This window comes from Ambystoma mexicanum, chromosome 5q (assembly GCF_040938575.1).
Source record: "Ambystoma mexicanum isolate Mex_15411 chromosome 5q, UKY_AmexF1_1, whole genome shotgun sequence".
NCBI classification, from domain to species: Eukaryota; Metazoa; Chordata; class Amphibia; order Caudata; family Ambystomatidae; genus Ambystoma; species Ambystoma mexicanum.
The window spans coordinates 944,625,159-944,648,913 of record NC_090933.1 but is presented as its reverse complement, the minus strand read 5'-3'; the positions used below and the strand labels follow the sequence as shown (position 1 = coordinate 944,648,913).

At 44.7% G+C, this 23,755-nt stretch overlaps 1 protein-coding gene across 2 annotated transcripts in view; it reads left to right on the top strand.

Moving 5' to 3' along the window:
- The first annotated feature begins 16,820 nt into the window (after nt 1–16,820).
- Nucleotides 16,821–23,755, top strand: part of AZIN1 (antizyme inhibitor 1) — a 1,159,916-nt gene continuing 1,152,981 nt past the window's right edge. Inside the window, exon 1 of one of the 2 annotated variants that reach the window (XM_069621462.1) lies at nt 16,821–17,118. The gene's annotated coding sequence lies outside the window, so the exon portion shown is untranslated. Of the gene's footprint in view, nt 17,119–17,624; nt 17,818–23,755 lie in introns of those variants that run through there. The other variant, XM_069621463.1, reaches the window with a different exon arrangement.

The window sequence follows — 23,755 nt, the reverse complement described above, 5'->3', positions numbered from 1 at the left end:
CGGCGGGTCTCCTACTGCAGCCTACACTACCAACACGGCCCTGGGAATTTATCACTACAGACTTCATTGTGGAATTGCCACCTTCCAGGCGATACACGACTATCATGATCACCATTGACTTGTTCACTCATTTGGCTCTTTGTACACCCCTGTATAAACTACCATCCTCATCAGAACTTGCTGGAATTTTCCTGGAACACATATTCTGGCTTCATGGTCTCCCTTCCAAGATAATATCGGACAGAGGACCCCAATACATTTCTCAGTTTTGGAAACACCTTTGTCGAATACTAGGAATTTGACGTGCTCTCTCCTCAGGCTATCATCCCCAAACCAACGGAGCTAGTGAACCTGTGAATCAAACCTTAGAACAATATCTTCGATGTTTTGCTACCAAGGTCCAGGATGATTGGTCCCTTTTAATACCTGTGGCTGAATTCCCCTATAATAACTCGGATCACTCGGCTGTTAAAACCAGCCCTTTTTTCTGTAGCCAGGGGTTCCACCCTTCGGTTCTACTTTCTGTCCTCCCCCATCCTACACCGGTTCCTACAGTCAACTCCTGGATTGAAACACTTATCAATGTACAAAGAGAAGCCAAAGAACAGCTAGAAAGAGCCCGGAATCAGACCAAACATTATGCAGACTCAAAGGGAAGACCAGGGCCCTCCTGCGCAATAGGCGATAAAGTATGGTTCTCCTTGAAACTACTGCCTCAACATCTACGGCCAAATAAACTGGCTCCCCGATATTATGGGCCTTTTCCTATAAAAGAAATCATCAACCCAGTGGCCTTTTGCCTCAAATTGCCAGATTCCTGGAAGAAGATCCACCCAGTTTTTCATACATATTTAATAAAGCCATGCATCCAGACCTCTCGGACTAACCTCAGACCTAGCCCTGTCCTTGTCAATGACCAACTGGAATATGAAGTCTCCCGAATATGTGACTCCAGATATAAACTTGGTCAGCTCCAGTACCTGGTGGAATGGAAAGGATATCCACCCAGTGAACGCACTTGGCACTTGGGAACCCGTCTCCAATTTGAATACCCCCAGGTTACTCCAAAGGTTCCATCTCATACACCCGGGCAAACCTGGCGGGACGGGTTTTCGGAGGAGGCATGCTGTCATGACCCATCAGAAACACCCCTTCTGGGCCTCCTGGTCCCTGTCACGCCGGGGCTTGCACTCTGTTGTACTACCAACATGGCCGCAAACACTGAACGCTGCCTACCAGTCTCCACGTTCATTGCAGCATGCTTGATAAAATAGCCACACCCCTGCGCTTCAGCACGTCTCAATGCTACTGTTAGCTATGGCTAGATGTGTGCTCCGTAGTTCGCTTTCACAGAACTTTGTTGCTTTCCTGGTTCCCGGACCCTTGCTCCATTCTATCCCTTCTCCTTCTTACCCAACCTTCTCCCGGAATCCGTGCACCCGCCTCCGAGTGCTTCTTCCTCTTATTTTTTCCTGGATTTCCTGGAGTTTACCATCGATCCCGGACAAGAAGTTGAACGAACACTGGAAGCCGAAGACGGCCGAGCGGGCTTGTACAAGACCCGAACCATAAGGAAGAAAACTTCTACAATGGAATCCATCAAGCAGCAAAAACAGGTGAGAAAGGGGGAAACATGTGACACAGACCTGGTATACTCTCCTGCCAGGTACTATCACAAATAGGCGTTTTCTTGAGGTTGGCATTTGTCTGAGTATCCTCTCTTTTATACCTTTGAAATATTTAGGATGACTTTCCTGCTTTACAACATTCTCATCGTTCTTTCAACCCTTTGTACTCTCCATGATGTATTTGCGTGAGTTATCAAATCTGTATCACGTATAATGCCACTGGTATCCCCTTGTGCCCTTCGGAATATCTTTGCATGATTTACAAAGTTTGTATCAAATATAGTACAATTTGCATCCCTGTGTGCTCTTTGGGATATGCCTGCATGGGTTTTCAGCTGTTCTAGCTCCTTTAATGCCCTCGCCACCCAACCCTTTCTCTACCTTTGGGAAGCGTCTGGGTGGTCTAAGGTCTCATCAGGTGGCGGAGTGGAGTTGGTCTGCTGCAGCTGCGCTTGGCATTCTCTTTCCCACGGTTCCACAGCTCTGGATTCTTGTGTCTCTGGCTGCCCGTGTCTTCGTTCTCGGTCTGCTTTCGGCAGTTTGGCTTCCTTTCTCCTTGCCACTGGCCAGGTTCGCTTTGCTTGGACCTCTCTCCTTGCTACATGCCTCTGCGTCTCAGCTTTCAGCCTTTGTTTTCTCTGTCATAGAACAAACGTCTTATTCCTTGCTCCTCCAGGGTGGATTCCACAGACCGTTGAGTCGTTCTTCCCTTTTTATGATTGGGATTGCTTCTTGACAACTGTACCGTGTGTGCTGGTTTCCCTCCCCATTGCAATCCACCCGCTGAGTACCACCCCCAGAGGGACTATCAGGTAGCGGCCACACCTCCCTGGCCTCATGGGAAATAGTGTGGTATTTGTCACAACATGCATAGACTACCTCTGCACTGTTACCACTGTTACAGTTGTTACAGTAGTATTTGATATAAGAGGTGAAATGTTTCACTTCTTTTGCATTATGTTAAGTGGGTACTTAAGTGATGTCACAGGGAGGCCAAGCAGGGGTAGGTATCTTCTTTGCTTAGATTCAAGTTTCCAGGATATCAGGTAGCAGGTAAGTACAAAAGGATCTTCAAGTACAGAAAAACATAGGAGACATCCACCGGCACCCACTCAATCCAGCAGCCCACTCCCAACTGCCTCCCAAGGAACACACACACACACAAACACTCAACATTCCACAGGCAGGCTTTCTACAAGCATTCCACAGCGCCCAGGGTCACAGCATAGGAACAGGGGAGAAAGCAAGACATAACACATTGTTAAGATGGATTTCTGAACTCTGTCCTGGAGGGGCAGGGGTTCAGAAGGCCAGCCTAGTTTCTTGGAACAGGGTAACCTCTGGACAAGCCAGACCAATCAGGGTAGCGATGGCGGCGGTCAAGACTAGGTCTCAAGAGGGGTGAGGGTGACTGAAAGCCCGCAATGAGCACACAAAGCAAGGACGCTTACAAATTACTCCAGGCAGGTGTTATATTAAAAATATAGACACATTTATTACAAGGCCTTTGTAACATCGACCATAGTAAAGCATCACGATAAAACTCCAGTAAACCAACACATCACAATCAATACAATATATATACAAGACCAAGGGGTCTAAGGAATTAGAAGCACGAAATATGCAGACCACCTAGATGGGGGGAAAACAGGCAGTGCAGTTAATCGTTAGACCTAGTTCGACATCGGAGGCCACCTAACTAGAAGGAAGTCCGAGCCCTACGAAGAGTGGAGCCTTGTGCTCAAAAGTACCTGCACACACAGGTGCCAACGGGCAAAGGAGAGTCTCTTCAGGGAAATCAGGCATTTCAGAGAGGTGAACGAAACGATGGTGAACAGGTCCCCGCTGCTCAAGCAAGGCCTCCACTTGTGGGCAGAAGCAGGACGTGAGCGCGGGAAAGGGCTGCGGTTTACACCAGTGATGGAAAGCCACAGGCTCCTGCGGGAGAGCGACCGGTTTAGGGTATGGACTACTCACCGGTCCCAGATGCAGGCAGATCCAGGATTCTCCGGTTCAGTTTCGGTACTGGCATGTTCAGATGCGATCGGAAAGGATGTCTCGACGCCGTGTAGATTCTGCGATAGCAGGAGTCAGGGTCGAGGGTGTCCCAAATGCAGCGAACACGCAGAGATTGTTACCACAGCAGGGCAACTCGGCAGCCGCGTGTATTCTGGTCCCAATGCACACGTCTCACTTCAGACCTGGGAACGCCAAGTGTACGAATCGTGTGAGAGTGGACTCCCAATTTAGCAGCAGCCAGACGGCGGTGACAGAACAAGATTCCTGTGTAGGCTGGTTAGTCCACTGGATGGCCCAGGGACGCTTCTGAAGGCTTACGTACAGGATTTGGTGAAGATGCCAAGAATAGTTGTTCCACTATTCTAAAGGGTCTAAGAGCCTTTGCAGACCTTCTTGTACGATCAGAGGCCGAGAGGTCTCGCAGGACGACAGCAGTGCAGGGTGCCAAACCTTTAGCGGGAGCGGGTCACCAGTGATTCCTCGACTCAGCTTCTTAGATGCAGGATACTTGGCGCCTTATCCTTCGTTCGTGAGAACTCAGGAGATCGACATGGTAGTGGGGTTTTCAGCCTCCTCTTGTCCAGAGTTCCCTTTGCGCCAAAACGGAGAGGGCCCAATGGGAGATCTGCTCGTAAACACTCACACCATATGTGGACCTATCACGGACCATGGTGGTCCCAGGCATTTAGGACACTCTAGACTCTCTGGCACCCAGGATGTGCATTGGGACCAGACATCCCAGCCACATCCTGGAGGCACACACAAGGCATGCAGAAGCCTGCGAAAGCATTGTGTTTCGTGGGAAAGTGCATGACCAAATAAGGACTGCCCGGGTCGGCTCAACCTGGGGGAAGGTGAAGGGGCAAGACGGTCAGCGGACAGGACAAAGAACCTCGTGGCATGGCCATTTTGGAGGCCAGGCCACCCATTTGGACCAAACGCGGGAAGCGCGGTTAACATGGCAAAAGGGGGTTCAAAACACAAAGAAATGGTAGCTGCCACCAGTCCCGTCCGTGACACACTTGCACAGTTCGTTATAGATCCATCAAGAGTTTCTAGGGCCTTTGGAATGACTAGAGACCCAAGAGTGCAGTAAATTAGGTTACAGTGCCCTCTTTTGACATGTTGCACAAAAGCGGCAACATGAGGAAAGAACTACGGAAAACGGCGTCTCCTGGTACTGACTGTCTTAAGGGCATGTACGTTTCCCCTTAAGAATAGAGCGAAAGCCCAGAGGAGTGCGGCGTAAGGCTCTGCTTCTCTGGCAAAGTCTAGATCAGGGTGTAAAACAACAGCAAAAAGTTTGGGGGTTGCCATATGGAAGGAAAATTACCTACAATTATGAAATCTTTCCTAACACACATCGCCCTCCGTAAAACCAACAAGAGTAAGGGAACGGAACAGAGAGACAAAAGTACAAATCACAAAAACACAACCATCTCCAAGTGACCCATGACAGGCCCAATATTCAGTCACTATAAAACTTGCTCAGAACACAGAAACCTGCCACTCAAACCATTCCAAGCGTCAAGCGGGCTAACAGACTTAGAAAATCCTTCCCAGTCCTCTCAGCCAAACTTTGGAATTCTCTCCCCCTGGCCTTGAGAGAAACACAAAACAATACAAGATTCCGATGACAACTACAAACCTTTCTTTTTAAGTAATGCTCCCTTTGACATGACCCAACTTTCCTGACTTCTGTCCCGTCTTTCTGTATGTCTTTTGGTGTTGATGTTACCTGGCGCCCCGATGCCTGCGAGCTTTCGGCACCATATATAAATAATTTAATTAAATTAAATTAAAATAAATAAAATCCCCTCAACCGTCCTACCAATGAAATGCTAGAAAAATATCACAACCCAAAACACGTCACCATCCACACTGTTGACCGGCCTCACACACCTCGGAACGACTACCGACCTCAACCAAACAAAACCACTTTATCACCTAACCAAACCAACACTGAGGCTGCTCGACAGACAAGCAATACTACACCACTGAAAATAGATGGCGCATGAAAATGCACCACCAGTGCCCCAACAAGGAGCACCCCAACCACAAGAACACCACATAGGTTGAGACCACCACATCCAAGGTGTGGGAGCGACACACCCACAAAGGGTACTGGGGTCCTCCCATCACGCAATGGCAAAGCACACTTGACCAAATGGCAAACAAAACATGCGAGGGAGGGGTCCACCTCCACAGAAACAAACTAATGATGTAAACTACACTCAACAACATTTCTCCAACCACAACTATGAACCCAAATGACACGTGCACATAACACCTCCCCAAAGGGCTGGGTGCTGGCAGCTAGCAGCCCAGGTAGCTGACACTACCCTGCCACCCAAAACACAAACAAAACTGTCTAACCCCACTAGGTGGTTTGCTAGGCCACCCAGTAAGCATAACACACACCACATACACAAGTAACCCCCCCCCCGTAAGTCAATGACCTATTCTCAAGGCAATATTCTGACAGACCTGTGGCGGCAAAAGTTAAATCAACATGCGAGAGCAAACCAAATTTCAACTTCCTTCATCTACCAGAGGCGACGTCTTTACCAAAACCCACCAGACACATCCCAGATCCACCACAATCCACAACATACCAATGCACAACTTACATCCAAACAGGGTTCACTTCACATAACACTGTTGATCAATATTCACGGTTGAGCATGGACAGCTCCCTGAAAAATACAAAGTCCTGATCTAGCACATGGAAAACTGCCATATATTGACTTCTTGGATCACCCAGGGCAGTCCCACAACCACAGCAAAAACCCCAGAGCTCTTCCCAGCGAACAGTCAAGTCCTGCTTTTCATAGGTGCAGTCCGGATGCACCATAGTGCCATCCACACCATACCTGGAGCAGCTGTCAAGCTGGTAACTGTGACCCTGACCCCAACACACGCTGGGACCAACCTCTATCACTACCAACTTGACTGTTTCAGGTACCAGCTGTTCACTGAGATGACTGTGCCCACACGGCTCTCCAAAGCAGCACCCAGATGTTCACACACGGCCCTCCTGAAACAACTCAAGCTCCGGCTCGGATAGCATTCCGTGCTGGGCACCCGCACTAGATGTTACCTGCCACTTTTTCTTTTCAGCAGCATTACCATCAGGACACACCTCCTCCTCTGAGACTCTCTTCAAACCCTTAGTGGCGTGCACCGGCAAACCACTGTACAGTGCGTGATGCTGTCCGTGCCCCTCAGCACACAGGCTCACAACACAGGAACAGGGGAGAAAGCAAGACATAACATATTACACAGAGAAAACAATAAAACTGCTTTCTTCATGGTGCAATCTAGGTTTCTCCTAAAAAGAGATGATCTGTCTGATTTTAAAGGGCCCCTTCTTAGGCATTCATGCTTCCTTGTTTGCATGAAATGTGTTTATAAGCTGCTGAGCCACCTTGAAGACCTTTTGTGATCCTTGCTGTGTCACATACAAGGCTGGGCCCTGTCCACTCGAAGACCTATTTCCAAGTAGTGAAAAGGCAGGGTGGTCCTACATTTGTCAAAGTTACTGCAGCAGAGCTTTTCAATAAGAAATGTTCTGGTCAGCATGTAGAAATCCATTGTTGCACTCTTTTGCTCAAGGCTTGCAGACAGAAAGAAAACATAAATCTGACCTGTATCTAAAGTAAAGGTGATCAGCACAGACAAGATGAAGCTGCAATATTTAAGGGAAGAAGAAACATGTGAAATGCTACCACTTCCTGAAACAAGGATATGGAAGTGATAAAGGAAAACCTGACTATGAACAAAACTAAACGGTTGCTGCCCGCCCTAGTGTTGACTAAGGTGTAGTCACCCTCTAGTAATATTTCGAGTTTACTTATTTGCTGCCTTTTTACTGCAGACGATTTTGGGCAGTAATGGGTTAATGACAGCACATTGTTCAACCTTCCCCATTTCAAAAATGATCTTCATGTGTGTTTGCATCATTTTCAGTTGTGTTTTGCTGCCGTTTTATATATTAGGGTACCGTTCCGGGTACTTTTTCGTGTGAAAATTTAGATTCTGGGCAGCAATGGTTATGACAGCACATTGTTCAACCTTCCCCATTTACAAAATGTTCTTCATATGTGGTGGCATCATTTTCAAGTGATTTTCCAGGTACCGTTCCGTGTGAAAATGTAGATTTTGGGCAGTAGTGGGTTATGACAGCACATTGTTCAACCATCCCCATTTCCAAAATATTCTTTATGTGTGTTTGCATCATTTTCAGGTCAGTTTTGCTGCCGTTTTATATATTAGGGTACTGTTCTGCCCCGTTCCAGATACTTTTTCATGTGAAAATGTAGATTTTGGGCAGTAATGGATTATGACAGCACATTGTTCAACCTTCCCCATTTCCAAAATATTCTTCATGTGTGTTTGCATCATTTTCAGGTCAGTTTTGCTGCCGTTTTATATATTAGGGTACTGTTCTGCCCCGTTCCAGATACTTTTTCATGTGAAAATGTAGATTTTGGGCAGTAATGGATTATGACAGCACATTGTTCAACCTTCCCCATTTCCAAAATATTCTTCATGTGTGTTTGCATCATTTTCAGGTCAGTTTTGCTGCCGTTTTATATATTAGGGTACTGTTCTGCCCCGTTCTGGGTACTTTTTTGTGTGAAAATGTAGAGTTTGATATGATATGATATGATATGGTATTTGTAACGCGCCTATACACAAGTGTTTCAAGGCGCGACGAGGCAGGGAGGGAGGAAACAAGGGGAAGACAGACAAACGATCCTACTAGGCCAGGTGTCATTCAGATTGCGCAAGTGCAGAGGTAAGGGGAAAAAGGAGAAAGTGCAGGGGGAGGAGGTGGGGGGGTAAGTGCAGTAAAAGGTAAGTGGCGTAATAAAATAATAAATAATAAATAATAAATAAAAAGGGCCAGCTGGTGGCAAGTGCGAGGTAAGTGCAGAGCAAGTGCTGGGAAGGGGGCTGTAGGGATACAGTGACAGTCCCACAGTGCAGGGGGAGCCAGGGAGGCAGTGCAAGTGGAGAGTGGCTGGGCCCTGGACCGAGGTCGCTGAGAGTGGCCCAGATGCAGGTTAGGTGCAGAATTCAGTGGGGAGTTAAGCAGGTTTAGCAGGGGAGAGGGAGAGAGAAGGCAGAAGCGAAGAGGAAGGTTTTGAGGTGCTTCCGGAACCGGAGATGGTTCTCCTCAAGTTTCAGGGAGGCAGGCAGGCTGTTCCAGAGGGAGGCCCCTGCTGCGGAGAGAGATCTACCCCCAGCTCGTTGCTTCGAGAAGCGGCTGACCATGAGGGAGTTGGGGACGGATGAGCGAAGGGCTCGTGAAGGAAGATATTTAGGAAGAGAGAGTTGAAGGTATTTAGGCCCCAGGCCCCAGAAGGCCTTGTGGACAATGCAGAGGGTTTTGAACTTAATCCTCGCAGCCACTGGGAGCCAGTGAAGAGATTTCAGTCCTGGAGAGATACGGTCCCTGGGCTTGAGGCCAAGGACAAGTCTCGCAGTTCTGTTCTGGATAAGTTGCAGAGGGCGGAGAGTGGAGGCAGGGAGATTAAGATAGAGGCTGTTACAGTAGTCCAGCCTTGAGAGAACCAGGGCTCGGGAGACAGTGAGCTTCTGGGGGAAGGAGAGGAAGGGAAGAATACCTCTGAGGAGGTGCAGCTGGTAGTGTGATTTCTTAGAGACATCAGATATATGAGGAGAGAAGGAGAGTGTGGAGTCGAAGATGACCCCAAGGTTTTTAGCCTTGCAGGTAGGGGCAGGAAGGGGGCCAAGGGAGGCCGGCCAGAGAGCTGCAGGGAAGGAGGGAGTGGGTGTACCGATGAGTAGAATCTCAGTCTTACTGGCGTTAAGGCAGAGGTCATTGGCGGCACACCATTCCTGGATAGCAGACAGACAGTCGGAGATGAGGGAAGGAGAGGGCAGTAATGGTTATGACAGCACATTGTTCAACCTTCCCCATTTCCAAAATGTTCTTCATATGTGTTTGCATAATTTTTAGGTGATTTTTGCTGCCGCTTTATATATATTAGGGTACCGTTCTGGGTACTTTTTCATGTGAAAATTTAGATTTTGGGCAGTAATTGGTTTTAACAGCACATTGTTCAACCTTCCCCATTTCCAAAATGTTCTGAAGGTGTGTTTGCATCATTTTCAGGTCAGTTTTGGTGCTGTATAATATATATTAGGGTACCGTTCTGGGTTTTACACTGTTCCCAAAAGTTGTTAGCAACTCTTTGTTCGGGTTTCCTGTGGTACTCGAAACTCAACCTAACTATAGAGCGGTGATCGCCACACTATAATGTATGGGTCACCAGGCAGACTATGGCACACAGTTATTAGCTAAATCTATGGGCAACCTTAGACATGATGGCAAGGAGGAAACAAAGGAATTAAATATCTGTCGTTTCTGTAAGATTCCTATCCAAAAGGAAACTTGGAACACTGTTTGGTCCATTGTTCTCATCTAGACTCTTTGCGGAAAATTCATTTTTAAAACTTTTTTGAAGAATGAAATCCGCTTTTTCAGTCTGATTTGTGGCCAAAAATCTTTTCTTCACCTACGTTGGCCATAAAAGTGGCAATTGTTCATTTCCTGGATGCCATACTTCCACAAATCTAACTTGAGAATGCAATCCATCCTGGAAACATATATCTTACCTTATTAAGTCAAATCAGGAATACTAGATATTTTGCATAAATCCAATCAATTGTTATTTTTTCAGTTTAGGCTGAAGTACAATTATTCTTCTTATGAGTTTACACAATGTTAAATCATGTAATTATATTTTTATAGTTGCTGAATTGATTTCTTACGCTATGGTGCTAAATTTGTTTATTCCTTTTATTTATTAGATTGAGATCTGTTAAAAGTTGTCTTAATTCTGTGTCTAATGTATCGTTGCTTGAAGATCTGTATTTTTAAAAATCTTTGTTTTATCTGAATTGAAACATATTGTTTTGTAAATTTGTACGTACTGCTTTGCCGTGTGTTCTGGACTTCGTTGCATCTGCTGGATCAAAGAGGACTTCACAAGTTCAGCTTTCATACACAACAGGTGATTGAACTTTGCAGCTGGACTATACTATGCTGTAGTTGATTTCAGTGCTGATGACTGTTTTCTACAGCGTTTTCTACAGCGTTCATTGACTGTTTTCTGTGATTGACATCACATTTAAAAAAAATGCCCCCAGCAGGGGATTGGTTGTTGCTCCTTACCCAAGCTCCCTTGCTATATCAGCCCGGTCGCCCGCGCAGAGCGCGCGCGCACACGAGCAAGTACTCGTAAGTACCGCTTTGCCGAGCCGCGGTACTAGCACTGCAGGGTCAACCCAAGTGGCAGGCCAGGAAACCCTGTGAATAGGTATGGCATTTTCTATGTATAACTTAAAATCCCAAATGCCCCCTGCATTAGTAGGAGTAAACTTATGTACTCCACCTCCTATTAAAGCAAGCCATGCTCCACAAGAGGCCCTGCCTGCGCCGAGGTCTCAGCGTGTTTTTCAAACAAACATGGGCACGGCAGGGCCTCAGATTGAAACCAATGACATTGTGAGCTACAGCATCCAAGGGGTTGTTAATTGTGTGTTGGAGTCTACTACCATGCCGAGGCATAAGCCCCAGGGGATCTCTGACCAGACCATACTTAAGTCACTTAAAGCGTATGGGGTTCATGCCAAATGTAATAGATTACTGCCACTATCCCCAATTCCCTACCTGATTGATTGTGATGATCGCTCTGGCATCTCTATCTATGCCAGTCAGTGCGATTCGCCAATCTCAATCGTAGATGAAATAGCAGCTATAAATGTATCTGCTCAACAGCCTGTCTGCCCATCATCCGCTCCCTCTTCTTCTAGCTCTGACTTACCTTCCTTTGCTATGCCTACACCACGCACTAACAACAAGGTCAACACACAGTTAAGCGCTGTCCCTCCTCCATGCTGCTCCCATGGATACAAAGCTGAAGTGGCGCTAACAGCCATTAACTCTTCAGTGATTACCTTGATAAAACTTTTTGAGGTACTTGACCATAGAATAGCGACCCAATTGTTGAATCTGGCTAAATTGTCAGGACAAATTGAGGGAAATCATGCTTTGATTCTTGAACGACTGGATAAAAATAGCTCAGCACAAAATCAACCCAATTATGTTCCGATGCTTCCAATGTTTGAGGATGTCATATCTTCTGTCATAGCACCTCCAATGTCCACAGAGAGCTTTAAAGGGAAAGATATATCATATGTTGATCTTACAGTTAATTCAGAGGATAATGATGTGGTAGAGGTAGTGACAACAGAGGGAAATGTGGTGACAAATGCACCAGTGCCACCATGCCATAAGATTAAAAATGCTAAAAATAAGATCAAAGGCCTGAGAGTGATAGGGAAAAAAACAAAAAACATGACAAATCTCAAAAGACCCAAAAACACCCTCACTGCATTTTTTCAGGCACTTGGAGGCACAGCTTCCTTGGCAGTCATACAACCGAAAACAACAAAGCCCATTATTGTAAATGACGACAAGGGAGAACAAACTCCACCTATCACAGAAACAAATCCTGATGCCCCACTTGTATCTGAGGCTCTAGCGGAACCAAATGTATTGGTAATGCCTTTGGTGCACTCCCCTTTTGAATCAATTTATAGACACAATCAATCAGGTGGGAATGTCTAATGAAAACAGGAGTTTAACAGAGACCTGTCTTGTGCCATCCCCCAAGTGCCAAATTCAGATGGGAATTCTCAGAATACTCCAAAAAAAAAACAAAAACAGTTTCTTTTGGTACAATACAAGAAACAACATTGATCATTCCACACAAAGATACTGCTTCTCACGATCCATCTGAAGTCAGTAGAAGCATGATTGAAAAGTATCTTCAAGAACGTGATAACCCAAGAGATACATTTACACCAAAGGTACATAACACAGAATATAGCCAATCAGAATCAAAAAACACTCCAGTACCCAGGACATTGCCCAGTTACTCAGAGATTTTAAGGCAAGAACTAACAGAAGGAATGCCTCGTCAGTATAATTAGTCACCTGGAAATGATGTTGGCCACTCTGATAATGCACCCTTTGGTGCAAAAAAAATGTTGCAATCAAGGAACAGCAAATATTAATTTATTCTTAAATGCAGGGAAAACGGACATACAAATTACAATCTAAACCGTCAAAGTGTTTTAAATATCTTTAGTGATGTCCATTCTTTGCGTGATATTGCCTCCCAAGATATTGAACAAATTGAGTTCATAGCTGAAAAAAATAGATCAATAGTTCGCCTTTGGATACCATCAGGAGTAGTAGCCAACTTAATTTGGCAGGCAAAGATGGATCTGTTTGAAATGGGTTTCCTGTTAGCTGAAGATAGAACAAGAATGGGAAACACACATGTGATTTTTCATAAACCAAACATCTACCAACGTATTCATGGCTCTGATGCCAGAGAGGTAAATATGCAATCGCAACAACATCAGTAACCATTAGCGTTAGCATTGCCCAAAGATTTACACATTGCCAGCTGGAACTCTAGGGGCAATGCACATTTGAAAACTGCAATAGCCATGTTCCCATATATGTTTCAGATAATTGCATTGCAGGAGACGTGTTTAAGAAGTATACCAATTTGGGATGGCTATGAAATTGTACTTTTACCTGCAAGAGTGACTGGAGTTAGACCTGCTTCTGGCTTGTTGGTGGCGGTGGAGTTAAAAGCAGGCCTCACCATAGAAAAGTGGAGTGTTGAAGAAGACCATATTTTACTAGTAAAAATCAAATGTGGTATACAAACCTTCGCTTTGATAAACGTATATCGGAATCCTGCAGCATTTAATGATGACATCTTCTATGCAGGATTAAGTCACATAATGCATCCGATACATCTCTCAGATGAAATTACATACACCATCCTAGTGGGTGACATCAACTTGGATTGTTTTAATACAAAACGCCACCAGCAGCAAGCTCAGATATGGTCTGCCTTTATGGAAGAAAGGCAATATATAATGGTAAATGGAGCCATTCAAGGTGACATTCCCCCAAGTACGACATGGTTTCGAATTAATTTGACATCTACAATCGATTATACGTATGTTGATCGGGTTTTGTTTAAATACCTGCAAATGTTACAGATTGTTGCTCTTCCATTCAGTGATCATAAAATGTTGGCCTTAACAATCTTGACCACATTTCCATCTCCTAGAGTGAATATCCCTTGCCAGAAATTAATTTTGAACAAAGCTAAAAACAGGATTAAATGGACAGTACTAAAACGTATTTCATATAGTAATAGTTTGAAAGGAAATGTGCATTTGACATCCCCTAAATCCTATGATGACCTATTAGATTGTTACACCAATACTTTGACAGTAATGAATCATGGCCGTCCGAGACATAAGCACACATTTGATACAGTAATTGCCTCTAAAAAAAACAGCCTACCGCAAGCTACGAAGAAGCATATTAGTTGCATGCTTGCCAAATTGCAAAGAAGCTCTCAACAATGCAAAATGTATATATAAAAACTGGTTACAGTCGCATAAACACCTCATGTTTCAGAACGATGGTGAACGCATGGCACAGGCAATGGCAAACAAAAACTCTACCGAAATGTGGCAATTGCTTAATAACCAAATATCTGACATACAGGTAGATGCACAATTAAATGTGATCAGTGAAGATAAGTGGGTCAAACACTTCAGTGAACTGTATGACGATCCAAAGTTTTGTCCATCATTGAATCAACCCAATAAAAACCATCAGTGGAAGATAACTTTGACATATCCGATATAGAAGAGTTAATCACACGGGCCAGAACATCCAGAGCTGCAGGCCCAGATGGTTTGTCAAACCATATGTTCAAAGAAAATCCAACTGAATGGGCCCAAATTTGATTTCAGATTTTTCAACAAATAATAAAGCATCAGCAAATCCCAAAATCATGGAAAACTTCAATAATTCTACCAATATTCAAAAAAGGTGATTGTATGTCACCTCAGAATTATCACCCGATTGCGCTTTTGGACGCACCGGGGAAACTTTTCACAAAATTACTGTTAAAAGACTTTAATGCCTGGACAAGTGAGAACAATTTGCAAGACCCTAATCAAACTGGGTTTGTGAAAGGAATGGGGACACAGGTCAATCTAACATGCATAAATGCAATAAAGGCTCAGTGTAACCACATCAAACAACCGCTATTTCTTGCTTCGTGGATTTACACTCTGCCTTCGACTCAATTTCAAGGGTCAAATTGTTTGAGATGCTGAATAGAGACAAGTGTCCGCACACCATAAGCACAATAATCCAAGAATAACACACAAATACATCCGTCCGGGTTAGATCATCTCTGGTTGGTACATTATCGAAAGAGATTCATGCAGCCCGAGGTTTGAAACAGGGGTGCTCGTTAGCGTCCTCTGTATTTAATTATTGCATTCACGATCTTTAATATGCCTTAAGGGAGATACAATCTGACTCACCCAAAATTGCGAAAATGGCTATAAAACATCTTTTATTTGTGGACGACTTGGTCTTGCTCTCAAAGACACAAATAGGATTGCAAAAACTGCTCACAGCTTTCCAAGAATATATAAGTCAGAATGAGCTGAGAGTAAACTATGAGAAGACCCAAGTCATAGCCTGCTTACCTTCCAGAGCTGTCCAGACACAATTCAATTGGGCTGTGAACCAAATACAATTAAAAAGAGTCTCAGTGTACACTTATTTGGGAACTTGTTTCGAGGGGGCTCCAAATAATAAACAGCAGATAAAGATCACCGAAAATAAAATTAACACCGCAATATCACAAACAAATATAATAATGCATCGGTATGGCAAGTTTTCCATTAAACCTGCATGGTCGTATTGGAAACAAAAAGCGGTCCCTGCAATTCTATATGGTTTAGAATCTTTTCAAGTGTCAGCAGATTTCCAGTTCAGTAAATGGGAAGCATGAAACTGGAGACGAATATTGCATTTACCCAACTGTATCCCACATGTATGGATAAGATATGGATTGGGGTTAGTCTCACTGCAAGCCCTATACAACTAGAGGTGTTGTGCAATGTTCAGAAAGTGCTTAATATCAACCAATGCTAACAGTGTATTGAAACTTCTATCAACGGATATGTTTTCCTCTGGTCATCCTTTCTTGGTGAATTAGACTGAACATGTATGTAAAATACTAACAAATATAGATGTGAGCATTGATTTACTGGTATCAAACCCTGACAAAGTAAAAAGGAATCTCTACAATCTAGATTGGATCAACACATGTGACAAGTGTGTACAATATAAAGAAGGGACCTGTAGTAAATTTCCACCCAAAAAATGGGGCACACTCTCATCTGCAATACAGTGAATGTTGGACAATAATTATGAGCACTGGTTTTCCAGTGTTGCAGATTGTAACAGTACATTTTTTGAATAGTCTGCAACTATCATCTACTATGGAAAGCACATTCAACTTAACTGAAAGTGAATTGTCAATTGATCGTGAGTCCTCAATGAAATATATGGGTTGAGATGCATGATACGAAATGTAAAGGAAAAATGTAATACTTTGGAACAGTATAATTATTAATATGACTAAACTGACAGTTAATTTATCACTTGTAAAGTATCACAACTGCAGAATCCTTTATTTTATTTTATTTCTGTATTTTAATTTTGTGTTTCATTGGTCTGTTTTTCTTTTATCACTGTGTGAAGTATTTTAATGATGTTTTAAGTGAAACAATTTTGTATGATCAAAGTGGAAACATTGAAAGGTTGATTAATTTCAACTTAAACAATTCATTAAAAAAATGAAAGGTTGATTTTTATCAACTAACCAAATAAAAAAATGATTAGCTATTTTATCAGTGGAGCAATGTGCTGTCAATGTGTTCCATTACCTGTAGGAATGCACATGACCATTGAACCTGTCCTGTGCCAGTGCTGAACTGTTACCAACATTATTTTAGGAAATAAAAATAAACAACCCAGGGTTTTCACTCCCGCACAGGTGGCAATCCGTCACAACAGCAGCATGGTATAGCTTTCCCGGGCTTCACTGCAGCCCGACTTTTGATCCAATGGACAAAGTCCAAAAATATCTTTTAGTGGATTTCTTTTGACGTTCAGGCTGTTTTCCCACCCGTTGGCGTCATTATGTGGGGGCTGGGCCTAGTTCAGGCTTTAATTCTAGTAGACTTGCGCCCGCAGTGGGATTTTCTCCTAGGGACATTGTGCTTGTATTTTACGTCAGACCTGGCTGGCAGCACAGAGCCTCTTTCCTCCTCTGCTGCTCTAGTGTGTGTACACTGCTCATTTTGCCCCTGTGTGTGTGACCGTAGCACCTTCCCACTGAGCAGCCGCTCACGATCTTATGGCCAGAGCAGCCATCTATATTTCTCCTTTGGGATCCCTCCGCACGCTTTAAAAATTCCGCCAAAAAAGAGAAGACGATTTTCCAAATCCTTTTGGCCGTTTTCTCACGTAAGTAACGGCGGGTCCTTGGCTATGGGTGGTTGGCTGGTTTGGTTGTGGGCAAATAACGTAAATATGGCGGCGTGAAGAATGAGCAGGAAGCCGAGCGTTGTATCTTGTGTGTCGGGGAGATGGGGTGGGTCTTTACTGTGGCTCAGTGCTGTCTCCATAGCTGCCTCCTGCGGGTGCCGTTGCCTATGTGAAGCGCATGGCGCCCAGTGTCGGGGACCCCTGTGTGATCAGCAGTAGTGTCTCAGCCCGCATGAGTGGGACGCCTGCTAAGGCTGAGATCAGTCACGTCTGCTACTGGCCGGTGGAGCGGTCATATATAGTCTCTTTCTCCTGTCGCTGTGATGGGCACCGAGCCCTTGTATGTACCAACGTGTGTACCGTGACACACGTCCGTCCGTGGTCTGAGATAGCAACTTAAGGTCTCATAGACGGCATCCCTCCTGTCAGCCGAGACTGCAGCTCAGAGTGGCCGCGAGCCCCGTCACTCACGCTCGGTGGCAGCCCTCACTGGAGTTAGCTGCCGGAAGCCACGGGGGCTCGCGGCAGTTTGTCTCTGCGCACTTCTGGTACTATGATTCCCTGACCACAGCGGAGCATAGTGGCCCCCGCGAGAGTGTGTGCCGGACAGGTGGCAGCAGTGCCCCGTCATGGCGGGGCTCCCGGCCGCTAGCCGTGGATCCGGGCGGCAGCGTACAGGTGGGTATGAAACGAGTCTTCCTGGCACTGGGTACACCGTAGCTTTGGCACGCATGTGATGACCTGTGCCGGCTACCCCCTGACGTTATCTGTGCGGCTGGCCACCCCACAAGGTAAGGTAGCTCGGGGTCACCGGTGTGGTCCGGAGTCGGTGGGACCGTGGGAAAGTCCTTGGCGTGAGGCTGTTGGCGCCGCAGATACACAGCGTTCAGGGACAGACAGCTCGGCTCCATCCAGTCTGATCCGGCGTGTGACTTTTGAATGGCGGGTGTTGTCGGCGCTACTCGAGGGAGGGGTTTTCCGCCCTGCTCCGGTCCAGGCCGGTTTGTTTCTTCCTGTCGGAACAATGCTACGGGCTGTGCATCCCAGGACCGGGAGCTCTTCTAACGTCTGCTCTCTCCGTAATATTGACAAGTGAATCCGGCTACTTACCGACATTGATTTATGTCTGCGCTTGTTGCGGCAGTAACATGTCTCGGGTTCTGACGAAGTTTAACCTCCGTATTAATTTGTAAACTCAGTGCGACCCTGTCTTATCTAACTTTCATAAAGCATCATTAAGGGAATGGGACCGAATCTGCATAATGGATAACGCTAACGTGCACCAAATATTTGAGCTGGTCTCGAATGAGTACTGTTGGAAGGAACTAATTTTCGCTCTTTTCTTGTTGGCCATCTTTTATTAATTCTTGTCTCCCATGTCACTTGTTTCTAAAATATGTCCAAATGTCTAGGATTGGATCCTTTAACCATTAGTTTAAATTCAGGTTGCTTACCTCTCAAGTTTTCAGTTGGGTAAAGGGCAGGGTATTTGCTTATAACGCGCCTATCCCGATGAAGTATAATGGTATTTAGTTCCATTTTAGAGTCCTTGATATTGTTTATATATTTGTTTTCAGTTTTAATGCTCGAAATGCGAGGGCAGTACCAATATCGGACAGTTCAGCATAAACAAGAATTGTTGATGGTGCCAACATAGTAGTCTATAGTTTTACAGGGTTGAGTTACCTTTTACCATTAGTTGTCCTCTCCCAGCCCTCCAAGTTTAATTTTTTTTTAGGTATTGAACAAGATTGCAGGGATCAATTGAGTTTTTGGTGAACCGCACCGCCTCCTCCCACCAGTAGAGATCAATGATCACAATGCGTACAAGCAGGCAAACACAAATGACAGATATGAAACTTAATACAGTCTTTAGAGGTTGTAAATGAAGTGAGTTAATTTTTGTTTGCTAATTGTCCGTTTTGCATTGAAATCGTCTCACCAATCACGTGTGGTAACTTGGTTTTTTTTCCCCTGATTTTTCAGTTTTACTGCAAATGTTTCAATATTTGTGTAGTAGCGGTCTCGTAGTTTATTATTTAATGTTAATATAACGCTATGTACACCACTAAATTGTCCTAAGGCATTGTTGCCAGGCGCTGTGGCAATAATGATGAAAGGTCTTTCGGTAGAATGTATCTACTGGAGGGGTCAGCAAATTCAGCATAACCAAGATTTGAGCAGTTTAATGAACTGAACAATAGAGTTGGATTGGTTAATTAAATGTATGGTAGATTGTATCTGCCCCACTTCTGGGAACAATCCTGTCACCTCTGCTGTGGTACTATGGTGATGTATGAACGTTTCGTTCATTTGTAAATTATGCAAAGAAGCTTGATGGACCTGGAGCCAGTGGAGTTCTCAAAAAGGGGGAGTTGAGTAGATGCTTTGGAAGGCTTTTGATGAGCTGGCCATCTGCATTTGAGATGTCATTTAATTTGATACTTGGGTGTTGTAAATGGCATAGAATAAGTCAACATCGGGCATGAAATGAGGACCGGCAATGTGATTAACTTGAGGAAGAAGGGCAGGATTTTCTTTCGGAACCAGAGATGGTAGAAGCAAGATTTCAAAACTGCTTTGATTGATGGTTCATGCGGAGAGCGCAATACCAAGCCTTTTTGGATTTTGTGGAAATGATGACCAGGGATTTTAGCTATTGGAGTTGTATAGAGAGATTTCTGTTGACGTAGATTTACATCAATCTCCAAGTGGTAGCCCTCTTGACATGTCGTGCTAGAGATTATCGTTGCTTGTTTTCTCCGACATCTGCTTAGTAGTGGAGATTGATGTTATGAAGAAGGTTCTTGATGGGCTCAATATAGATATTAAATAAAAGGTGAGGGGAGTGAGCCCTGTGTAACAATGTGGGTGACATGGTGCAAGGGGACGCATAGTGTGGCTTGTTGGCCATTATCCAGGAAATCTTTGATCCAGACACTGCGAGGTGAGACTGGAAACGCAATCAATCTGTTTCGGTAGGTGTGAGTGGTTAATGGTGTCAAAAGCAACAGCAGATCGAGCAGGATTTTATAGCGATGGAATAATTGTTTAATGCTAGGATGTCATTACAGACACTTCAGAGTTGTTCAGTATCCGGATGTTTCAAAATGCACCTACATGAAGCTGTGTAGTGACGGATTATTTGAGGATTTTAGCAAGCTATGGAAGTACAGCAGTGGGACAGTAGTTTTAGTTTGAGGGGAGACAAAGGACGTAGGGAATTTTTTTTTTTTTTTTAGTGTTGGCATGTTACACAGCCAGAGCTTCAGGACCAATGTCATTTGTCTAGTGGCTGTGACTTTGAATAAGTGGTAGGATAGCTTCCGGGAGGATCCTTCTGAAGCAGAATGTGGGTCCAAAGTTTGCTGCCAGATGGTAACCTCTCTGATGATTTTGGCCACCTTGTTGCAGAAGAAGGAATGTATACTTTTGTGAGTTCGATCAGTCATTGAAGTCAGTCATCAGTCAGTCCATTGAAGTTTCCCTAGGCAGATGTTGAAAGATTCAAGTAAGTTATTGGCCAATTAGCACTACTAACTTTTTTAGCTTTACAGCTAATCCATGTCCTTAGACAGGGAAAAGAGAATATATGCATCGATCGAAATAAGGATTAATTGGTTGTGAGCTAAATGCAGCTCCTGGGTATCCGACATCACCCGATAAGCAGGAGCTACCTCTTGGGAACGGGAAGCTAATAATTTGCGTGTAGGAAACTTCCATATGTGAGGCAAAATGTAATGTTTTGGCCATTATAAATGACCCAGGCTGGTTTAAATGTGTTCTAGATGTGTCCTAATGCTTCTTTTGAGACATTCCCAAACACTCATTGAAAATGTCATGTAGTTATGTTTGTATAGCACCAGTTTGCCCAAGGATTTAAGTCGCTCCTAGAAGCTGATGGTGTCAAGCCAACCCAGCTCTTCTATGCTACAAGCAGGAACTTATGAGCTCCCACTTCCTGTCAAATTCGAACTCTTTATATGATAAATAGAATTATTTAAAAACATATTTTATTAAAGTTTTTATGATGACACAATCCAACAATAAGCCCCTTTTCCAGCTCAGGCCCCGTATATTGATCCCCTAGTATTCCCAGCCCCTACCCAATGAACCCTCCCTTCCTTTTTACAGACCCTCTTGTGTGTTGCGTCCATATGGTCCAACTCCTGTGTTCCGTGAGAAATACCTAATGGATATACGGTCCCATCATGTGCAGCCTAGCAACCTGACTGCTCCTCTCTCTCTCCTCCTCCCTCTCTGGTCACCTGGGCTCCTATCTTCGGCCCTGCTCTGTCTTGACCCTCTTCAAGGAGGAAGGTCATCTGGGGAGGTTCGCAATTCATGGAGTAGGATATTCCATGCCAGGCCTTTATTTTTGTTCCCCTCTTTCTTCCCCAGTGCCTGCACTATCCCTTGTTCTGCCGCCACTCATCTCTGTGCATCTTCCACCCAATGAGCTAGATCTGGGCCTTCGGGACATTTCCACGAAATTGCCAGTCTCTTTCACGCAAGGAGCAACAAAAGGGCAGCCATTCTGTTCCGACTCCCTCCCTGCTCCACTCACAGCTGACATCTTAGGTGTGCAATCCATCTGACAGTCCAGTAATGCATTAACATTTAACATTACCCCTATCCAGTACCCTGTGATAACTGAACAGGTCCATGTCATATGCCAAAAGTCGACCGCATGTTGCCCACACCTCGGCATTGGTGCAAGTGTTCTGGGTGTATTTCATGCCGTTTTTGTGGAGTATAAGGGAGCCATGGTATCCCGAGTATGACCCTGACAGGAAAGTTACCATTTGTAAAACCTTTCATTGAAGTTTTAATGGGGTTGGAGAAACTCCTATTTTGACCTATAGCTAAGATGGGAGTAGTCTTGACCATCAAATAATAAATAACTGTCCTAGTTGAGTCCGTCAAATCAAAATGACATATACTAACAAAAACCTAATGCCTGCCTTATATCTTGTACAAAAAGTGGGAAAAGGAGAATATGTATGCAAAGGAAAGTCAGTGTTCAAATGGAAGGAATAAATGTGACTGAGTCAGCTCTCCTCCCCACGTTGGACAGCACAGAGTAAGGTGGTCCCCGTAGGCGAGATGACACACTCTTGCTCAGGCTCTTAACACAAAGGCAGTTTAAGAGTGGATCAAGGCCTACCCGTCGTTCCACGTTAAAGTCTTACTGTCCAAGTTCAAAAACACAGTTCACCAAAAAGTTCACGTTGGTCCCCTTGAGGCTTGGACCACATAAAGCAAAACATAACACTTGCAGGGGTTCCTTTCCCCCCAAGCTTAATTCAACTCCTTTAGGGGTTCCTGCCAACTAACTTATTACACCATTGGTCTCCCTTAGTCAGGTTCAGACCGTTTCCGGATGTGGAGACTTTCAAATGTGCGTGGCTTTTTTCTACAGACCTATGCAGGACCACTTTGACATTCCTTTACGGGTTCCAAAATGTACACTATTACATCCACAAGCCCTTCTTCCGACTGCTTGAGACAAGAGTGCGAGAGTTCTTATGGGGGAAAGGCAGACACAGGATAGCGCTGTCGTCGTAAGTTTTACCATACAAACAAGGTGGAATTCAACTTCCGAATCTGGAAAAATACTATCTGGCAGCACATCTTAGTTTTGTGACCAAATGGCTAGCTGATGAACCCACATCAGAAACGCCATCGCTGCAAGCCATGATCCCTCTGTTCCAACTGAAGGAACTGGTCTGGGCACCTTCACAACTACTGGGAACCATACCCTTTCTGGCTGACCTGAGGAGAAAAATCTGGCGCAGAGTGAAAATGCTTACCCACTCGCGGAGCCCCTATGCCCTGGAAGTACCACTGATCACAGACCTATGCACAACAAATTCAGACTTGAAAGAAATCCGACTATGGGAGAGGGAGGGGCACTACACCTGGGGAGACCTGTACGATGAGGGCACTTTTAAAGAGTTCACTTCACTACAGGAGAAGGAAGGTATCCACACCGGCCAATTTCTGTGGTATCAAAGACTCCGTACCATAGCTCGACACAAGTGGGACACATGGCCTGAAGAACCAGACACAGACCCATTCCTAACACTGCTGTACAATTTAGGAGAGGGCTACAGACCAATATCTCAAATATACGGCCATCTGAGCGATACACCTAATCTCCGGAGCATGAAAATGAAAAACAAATGGGAAGTGGACATAGGCAGAGAAATGACAGAGAGAAGTGGAATAGAGCTCTTATATTCCCCAAAGAGATATCCAGGAATCATAGATTCAGACAGATTCAGCTAAATGTACTACACAGAACTTACCTGACCCCATGCCGAATAGCTAAATTTAATCAGCAGGCACAACCAACCTGCACCTGGTGCTTGGGGGGGGGGGGGAGCAGATTTGATCCATATGCTGTGGGAATGCCCCAAAACAGGGTCTTTGTGGGACAAAGTGAAACAGACTTGTGAAAAAGCAGGCTTGAACAAATACAAATGGACATCCGAGGAGTGCCTCCTAGGAACCTACCCCAGACAAGCTAAGCTTAAACATGCGGTAAGACTCATGGACATATCGTGCATACTGGCCAAAAGAACTATCGCAATGGCTTGGAAAAAACCTGCGG